Raw genomic sequence first — 9,248 nt, 5'->3', positions numbered from 1 at the left:
CACTTTCAGATTAGCTTCATTTTTTTTTTTAACATGCTGCCTTGGCTTTTAAAAATGCTTTAATCTCAATAATGCTCACACCTGCACTTTTAACTACCATCCCTTATCTACATCTATCACTAAATAAGATGCATTTCTTATTAAAGAAAAAAAAATATCAGGCACTCTTTTCTTTAAAATGAAGCATACAAGAACAGGCAGGTATCTCTTAACATGAGGCGTAGTTGTGACCTGCACAGGTATTCCTTAAAAAAATGTTCTAACTCTGCTGTTATTGTGTGCAAGAAACAGATAAACAATGATACATAAACAAAAGTGTTTACCACATTTTAATTAGAAGTTGTGGATGTGATGAGCAGCTGCCAAACCCATCTTTTTAGTCTCAACGGTGTGCAGGGACACTTAATCTTCCCATAAAACTGAGCACATGTCAGCTCACCTAAACCTAAACCCCTGGGGCTATTTAAAGCACACCGCTGCATTATGCCTGTTGACTGTTGCTACATGATTAGTTGATTATAGCATGAGACACACTTCATATCTGTTTGTATAATGAGACAAGTGTAAAAACAACACAAACTCTTCTCACCATGAGACACTCTGTTTACCTAAGCCGTCAGGTGGTGCATCCACTGTGTCCTTTGCATTTAGCAGCAGCAGGCATCTGCAGTTTTGATGTTAAATCATTGTCTTCTTGGGTGTTAATGTAGGAGGATTAACCTGACATCGTGGCAGCCCATTTAATGCCTTCTCCTACACATGAAACACAACCTCCATACAGTTATGCAGGTTGGCACAGAACTCTTGACGGAATGTGCTGTTCTTCTTTTTATTGAAAGCATAAATTCAGGAAGTCCAAACATTGGCCGACAGCGCTCACTATACCCGGTAGAGTTCTCAGAATGTGTGTTTTCAAATGTAAATGTGGTGCTCTCAGTCAATCCCACTCATCCGTGCTGGGATGATACCTCTGTCAGTGTGGCCCTCTCAGATGGAATTACTGTCATAGTTGGCAGGATGGCTCTCTTCAGGTGATAAAAGAGGTGTTGATACAGAAGCATCTGGCAGACTTCTGAGCTCCAGACAGATTCTGCTCTCACCCAAATCTATCAAACCACAGACAACATCTGTTTGGGGCCATAGATTAGGCTAGTTAGCTGATATTGTGAATTTCAAAGCGTGTTTCTTGTTGCAGAGCAAAAATATTGATTCTGTGGACACAACACAGATTAATCATAAATTCATTCAGGGAAGGGTGGGTTGTGCTTCTCCTTCTCGGCTCTAACATAGCACATTAAGCAGGGTTTTTCCTGAATGTGTTGCCCGGGGCTTGTTTTGGAAAGATTTTGATTGATTACCTGGATTTAGGGAGGAATCTCACACAATCTAACACAAATCATGAAAGACTTGGAGAATAAACCACCAGGATGCTGTATGCTAGTGGCAGTTGGAGTTTTGACGCTGTCTGAAGCGGTACAGCTGGTCTTGTCCATGTTGTCGACAGATCTGGTAATTTAGATTTGACTGATGTCGGTTTATAAACTTCACCAATATATCAAAGATACGCTGACAGACGCCTTGACGTCTATGTCAGACTGAAAGCTTCAGAGAACTTTCCAGTATCGATTAAAAAATGAGACATGACCATATTGTTCTGTGTGTCAATTACACACACACACACACAAGCAAAGACACCTCTTCTGTTTCTCAAATGTGGCCAAAACCCCGCAGGGACCAAAGCCATTTTTCATGTAATTACAGAAAACCTGCCTGACTGGCTTTGAGGCACCTCACATTGCAAAAGCAAAGTCTTCCTCACATTGTACAGTACACCTACCTACTATTAGCAAAAGTTAATTTCACTTTCAGTCATCCCAAAAGTGGCGGCACTTCTAAGAGTTCTGATAGGTAAGTCCTGACTGGTTGAACAACACAAAGGTCTAATTTAGCCTCCAAACTGTGTCGTCTTATAAAAGGACAGAGCTGAATGGTTGAGCCAGGACTTAACTCTAACAATCAGCCGAGTAGATCTCACCTGAGTTTTGTGTTTCCTATGTAACACACCTTGTCTAGTCCCCATCTAAATCCTGCACGTGTCCTCGAGCTTTCAGTCTGGCTGTTCATGCGTGTGTTCACAATAGCGGAATTTTTCCATTATTGGAACACACAAATATATCATCGTATGACCCATCACTGACAACTACAGTCTGCTGCAGAGAGGGACAGTAGTAGAAAGGAATTTCCCCCAGGACAGATCAGAACAGACTCAGTGAACTGACGCTGTCTTTGGGGTGTACAGCAAGTCTGCAGCAGCTCTGAAGGAGGCAGCTCTGAGGTAATGTTTGTCTCTGTCTCCCTTCAAGATAAACCTGTCATTAGAGCACTGACAAACCTGTCACATTCTGTCTCTTCCTTTTTATTTCATTTCTTCTTAGAGAGATAATATGAGGATGGTTTCGACACAGAGCAGCATGAAAGGATCATTTTTCTAAATGAAATAATGGACAGATGAACAAAAGTGCCCTTTTTATCTTCCACCAACTCTTTATTATCTGGCCCAGATTCATCACATTAACCATAAATCCAACTCATCTTTCTGTGATATCCATGACCTTTCCTCTGCCTTACAATGTAACCAGACTTTTAGCATGTTTGATCCCCCAGCTTGCCAGCACATTATTTGTTATATTAGCTGGATTAGTCCTTAGATTATTCTCTTCTCATCTTTCTTGGTGTCACAGGACCAGTGGATGTGTATGACTTCATAGTGGCAGCATCCAGCTTCCCGTCTGATGACACCTGCAGAAGGTTTATAGGCTTCTCTGCTCTGGTGCAAGCATCAGATATCACCTGAAAGACATCTTCTGTTGGTTTGGATGTCATTATTATCATTATTTGGGATTAGATATGTTAACAAAGCGTGCAGATGGTTTTTAAAAACAGTCCCCTCATACACTGACCAGTGGCTGTGGAGCATGCAGATCACTTCCTAGTAGAAGTCACATCTTGGGCCTCCAAAAGTGCAATCCATAATATTGATGACATCACCTCTTTTGTCATCTTTGGGAAGAGTTTGTTGAGTTGACTAAGGCTCATCATGTCTTGTTCAGGGTTGTGACACACATCAGTATTATCCTTGTGGCATATGTGGCCAAAAATGTCACACAAGTTTTTGAAAATGACAAGAAAATAATCGCATTTAACATCTATCTGCCTCAAGATGGTCACGCTTGTTTAAAAAAACTGGAATCCCTCATTCCCAGTCTGCTCAGAAACGCAGAATCTGCAGGCTCGTGCACTATGAGGAAGCATTTCCATTTCATACGAGTTTCTGTCACAGCAGACACGGCTTTGTTCGGCCTACTCATCCTGTCACCAGACACCGATCCTTTTGAAGAGCAGTGATTTATGATGGAAGCGATCACTGCGGTATCTGTGCCAGCTGACAATGCTCCAAATGCCTTTGTTCTCTCCTCAGGATTCGCAGGTGACATCCGATTGACTCGTCTGGATCATGTTTGCAGAGATGCTGTAAGTACTACTTTACCCTCACTGAGCAGTTTTCTCTGTATGTGGCCTACTAATATCACTGTCAGTGCACGTCAGGGTCATTTCTTTTTGGCTGCTAAAGAGCAAAGAACCTAAAGACTTCCTGCCAGAAAGCCCTCAGGGTGTTTGTCTTTGTCTGGCACAGTATCACTGTCCATCAGGCTTTTATTTTGGATTTAACTAGGCCAGGAGGAGACACTCGCTAATGAATGGCTACCCCAAAAATGCCATTTGTGTTGTAAAAAAAAAACAGCAGCTATATAACATACAATTACCATAAATCAACATACTGTAGGTATAAAGCCTCTTTAAAATCATTAGCGAAAGTGAGCTCCCCTTCATTGCTCTCTTTATCCCCGTCTCCCTTTTGTCCCATTCTTTATCTCATTACCATCACTGAGGCTGACCTCAGAGTGGAGCATCCAGCTGTGTTCCCCCCCTGCCCTACAGAGAAACCTCTGACCCTGTGCTGAACTGGAGGATCATCCACCACTGTCATAGCCTCATCTAGCACTGTCACCAAATGACCTCCGCGACTCAGAGGTCACTTGGTGCACCGCGTCTTCCAGTCCATGTGGATTGGAACTTATTAGTGATCGTGGCTGCAGCGTAGACGAATGGAAAATATGAACAAAATGACCTGAGATACCACCTGTCAGACAGCAGGTCTTTGTTTATAGCCAACACTGACTGTTATTTACAGAGAGCCACAGACATAAAACTAAAGTGGTTATTACAGTTCATGACATCAGTGTCATGAAGTGTGTGTGTGTGCAATACACAGTTTGTGCCCTATACAAAACGGCATTTTCGTGTGTTGCCTTTGCATTTTAGTCCAGCAGCCGGCAATGGAACACAGATAACGTGATCTTCGGCACTGACTTCAAACCCCTTTTGTCACCACCATGGTGGGATACATATCAAAAGAAGTACTTTCAGGTATCTCTTTACCTCTGTAGGGTTGAAGGTGAGGGTGTTTCTATATCTTGGCAAAGCATGAGTGGAGAGAAGGAGAAGATTAATGATATAATAGCTCTGACCACACGGTTTAGTTATTTAAACTGGCAGCATCAGCTCAAATTGTTTCATGGCTTTCTGCAATGATACATTTGGGAGCATGTTCGGGCAGGTTGGAAGATGCTAGAGAAGAGAATTCATTGCAACTCCCTCTGAACTCAGCCAAGAGACAGCAGCTTGGAAGCTATGACACCATCAGTAAAGTACACGCAGAATGTTTACTTCCCGGCAAGTTGTTTGTGCACCTTTTTGCTGGCAGACAAAGAAAATAAAACAAAATGGAAACACCAGCAAACTTTAAAGGTTCCTTCTTGGTGATGTTTCCTGGTTCAAGAAGAACCGAATGGTCCTCTGTGGAAGGGCAAGGAAAGGCTGCCCTGTCATGACTTACATGGTTCTTACGGGGTTGTAGGTGTTTTTGTTCAAAACATCTCGTGTCAGGACGCCTGAGACGTCGCAGGATTACTGTAAGCTCAGCTCAGGTGACGTCTTCTGTGGAGGGAGGGAGAAGAGGGCAGGGAAGGTATGAGGGCCCTCCATAACTCAGTTCCAAACCACTCCAAAAACAAGGAAAAGTATCATATGGGGCACTCAGATCATTTGAAGATACACACCATCAAAGGCTCCTTTTTGACAAACTCACTCAAACTTCTTATTACCCCATTTCTCAGATGCATTACATGATTTCAAAAGCTTTCAAAGGCAGGCTAAGCGGGCTGGTATGTTCCTTCAAATCACTGTAAATGGCTTCCTCAAAATCCCCCGACAGCCACAGCTTATCCAGTCCCCTACCTTAATGCTGCTAACAATACCCTGGAGCTATTTGACCACTGTGTTCTCCTGTAAAATCAGATAGAGCATGGGAAGTCAGATAGACCCTGTGAGGGCCAAACAGTTGTGGATCTCTCTTGCAGGGAGTGGATATTGTCAGCTATCTCTGGCTCCCATCAGCAGGCAGCATGCGGTTAAGAGAGTTCATGAATGAGCTCTGCACACATGCAGTATCTCTGGAATCACATAAAGACAACCTTGTGCTCTGCAATTTACTGTGCAGCGCTCAGGTGCTTGTGCATGTCTCAACCAGAGGAAAAAACAAAAGTATGACTGACATAATCATGTGTCAGAAGATTTATGGTCAAAGAGAGCGAGGGGGAGAGAAAAACTGGAAAGCACATTTTCTTGCTCCTCCTCCGTCTTCAAATTATTGTCTTTAGTGCTGTCCACTTGTTTGAGTGAAATGTTGGAAACGCTTGAAACAGAGCAGTTCACATACACACACAGAGCTAATGAAAGCCCTGTACGATGTATGATTTAACAACTCTTTTACTGTGAAATTATGAGTCATTTCCTTATTCATCTGTGGCATATTTTTAGTTTTCTAGGGAAAAGCAAAATCTGTATGCAGATACAAAGGAGGACAGAAGTGGTAGGATTTTCTTGATTGTTATTTGACTCATTGTGTGTAAATTGGAAATAAATCCCGGCTTTAACATGCATCATCAGATTTAATGTAAATCTCAGTCATAAATCTGATCAGTGGAGCAGTCAGGGTCGTTTTAATGATAAAACATAGAGCAGGATGCGTCTTGCTTTATTGACTCGCTGTTAGCTTTGATGCTAATTGTTGGCTGGAGCTCAGTGCTGGGCTGCCCTGATGTAACAGGTCATAGGGAAGCTGTGGCAGACCGCCAGCAATAACAAAGGGAGTGAGCCAGACTACCAACCATAAATCTGCAGCTACCACCAATTTCCAACTACCGCAGGTGATGGTGTGGAACTGTGTACGTGTGTGTGTGTTTCTTATAAACAAAACTCCAAAGGTTAACGCAACCCCACTTCACAGCAACATGCATATTACACCCCCTGAACATCTTGGCATGGGCCTGCTCCTGTTTATGGAGAAACACGACTAAGAGTATAATTAGCATTTCAGTGATCCTGCAGGGTGTCTGACTTATAGGCTGAAATATCAAAGAGGGTGGTGTTTTGTGCTCATGACTCAATGGGAATGAAGTGACTGTGGCCCTTGTGTGGTGATGTTTTTACACCTGACTGAAAGGTGCAGGTGGATTAAATGGAACAGTAGCTAAATTACATTGTATGTTTTGTTTTATATCAACATACAATGCAGAAATGTGGACTGCAGAGTTTATCCACCACACCACTAGTGATGCAAAGTAACTAGAAAAACTAAACACTGCTCTGTAAACACACCAGCTACCATCATCGGCATTGCTGCACAAAACCTGCATTTCTGTTGCCGCAGAATGATGCATGCATCCAGCCTTTAAAAGATGGTAACGAAGATCAAACTCCTGCTAGACTGCTTGGCCACATATAGTCCCATTTCAGTGTCCAGGGAGCAAACAATGGAGAGCAGAATGGATGAAAGAACCAGCTTTGTTTTTTCCAGAGCATTTCCCCCTTTGTTTCCCCACTTAACCTTGTGTTTCAAGACAAAACTGATGCAAATGTGTTACATGATATATACACAGTCTCTGATTCCTCCAATTTTCATGTTAAATGTGCATTAGAATATTCTATCTACCGCAGCAGTGTTGTGTTTGCTCCCTCTCAGACTCGACACTGACACATCTACTGGTATCATCCACAACTAGCCAGATAGCTGCAAAATACATTACTTCAGCCTAGATGTAATATTTTGCCGTTGTCATTTAAACGCTACATTACTGCCAGTGAAAGTAAACAGGTGACACACATTAAGGACTCTGAGGTGTAAGCATATTGTTCAGGAGATAATGTTATGTGCATCTGAAGCCTGTTTAGTTTTAACCCGGCTTTCTGAGCAGCTGCCTTTTCTTTTGTATCAATATTATGAAAGCTGAAAGCTTTTGTCAGACAGAGACAAGCTTATTATCCCTTCACGCCCTTTTCCTTTTATTCTGTGTAGATTATCACTGCCGGTGACACCCGATACACCTAATCTACTGTAAATTAAACCTGAACTCGTATGTGTCTCTGCTTTTTCACAGAGGACTTTAAAAAAGTGATATTTTTTTAAGCACAGGTGAAAACTTTACAAGCTACATTTGTCAATCCCAGGAGATTATTGGGAGCAGGTTTTCCGTCAACACCTCTGAGCCCGTCTCCTGACTCCACTTCCAGGCCGATGAGAGTGGAATCTGTAACGACTGTGGTCTTTCGCGTCGTTAACATTTCCCTGACATGCTGGCCGGCCTCTCTTGGAGACTGCCCTGCATTTTCTCTGCAGCACTGGAGTTGTTGTAGCAACTAGTGGCCCAGGAGTGAATGAAGCAGATGTGCGAGTCATCTATCACCTGACAGCTCCCACTCCCCCAACTGAGCAAGTCATCACTGTGACAGTCTGCCCAACCAGTGTCATCAATTACACCGATACCCTACCATTAGAGCGCAAACACTTTTCTCCTCGGACACATTCAACTGCTTCCCAGTCTGCAAGATGGGCCCTCAATTAAGCCTGAATAACTTTCCCCTCTCAAAGAACGTCTCTTTTTCTGCCGAGCACTGCACGCATTGTACTTGTCCTTTAACAACTGATTTATCTCCATGGTGACTGTATGATATTAGATAACATTTATCTTCATTTTATAACGCCTCAGTGATGCAAACCACAATGTGACTACTATTAAATAAGATTTACTTTTATGTTTATTTAAGAGTAAATGTAATGACTCATTTGGTTCTTATTTAATGAGCTATTAAAGTAATTTATACCATAAAAGTTAAACAGCTTCACTGCTACACTCATTTATGGCAATCTACAATTATTAATGAGCAGTTATTTACAGCATCACAACTGTGCAAGCACAACTATTTAAAAATGTACTAAAATATACACAGCTAAAACGTGCAATGATTATGTAAACCTTATATTTAACTGAAAACAGAACAAAGACAACATAGTACCATACTTTGAAATAAAGACATTTTATTTATTAATGTATGTATTCTGACAAAATATGTGGGCATTGAGAGTTTGATGCCGCCACAAGAATAGGTATATGTAGGTATAGAGACAGCATCTGTGGAGAAAAATGGGCAGAGAAGTAGTTCAACAAATTAGGATTATGTAAACTTGTAAAGAATTTCTGGATTTACCTACATTATATAGAATCATGAGACCAGCTCTGACAGGCCATAATTTGTGGACCCTCAGACAGAACTGTATTAAAAAATGTTTTAAACATGTCAAAGTGTATTTAAATTATCTGTAGTCTGACCAATCCAAGTCTGAAATTTGTGGAAATCATGGACCTCTGCATCACCTTGGCCTGAGAGGAGAGGGAAGCATCCAGCTCAGTATTAGCCAGCATTTATGATAAGAGATACTGGGGGACATTAGTAGATAGAGTATTGGCAACTTGCACATCTGTGAAGTTACATGTAAAGACGCAAGTTTTAAGGCATCATATTATGGATCCAGATGCCACACCACATCCTGCATGTATCTCAGTAGCATCGCTCAGTTGTAGGAGTCCGGGTGCTTAACTTGCCTGCCTGCAGTCCAGCAGTGTTACCCAGTGAAAATGTGTCACTATACATAGCTTATAACAAATAGTCCTGTCAGTGGCAGCACAGTAGTAAACATGCCTCTTTTGCTGGCATCAAATGCAAAATAAGCAAATATTCTCTGAAAAGAAGAAGAAGAAGCTTTAACAGCTGATATATTGTCTTTGTTA

Source organism: Parambassis ranga, chromosome 7, assembly GCF_900634625.1.
Source record: "Parambassis ranga chromosome 7, fParRan2.1, whole genome shotgun sequence".
Classification (NCBI taxonomy): domain Eukaryota; kingdom Metazoa; phylum Chordata; class Actinopteri; family Ambassidae; genus Parambassis; species Parambassis ranga.
Note: the sequence above shows the minus strand (reverse complement) of the source record.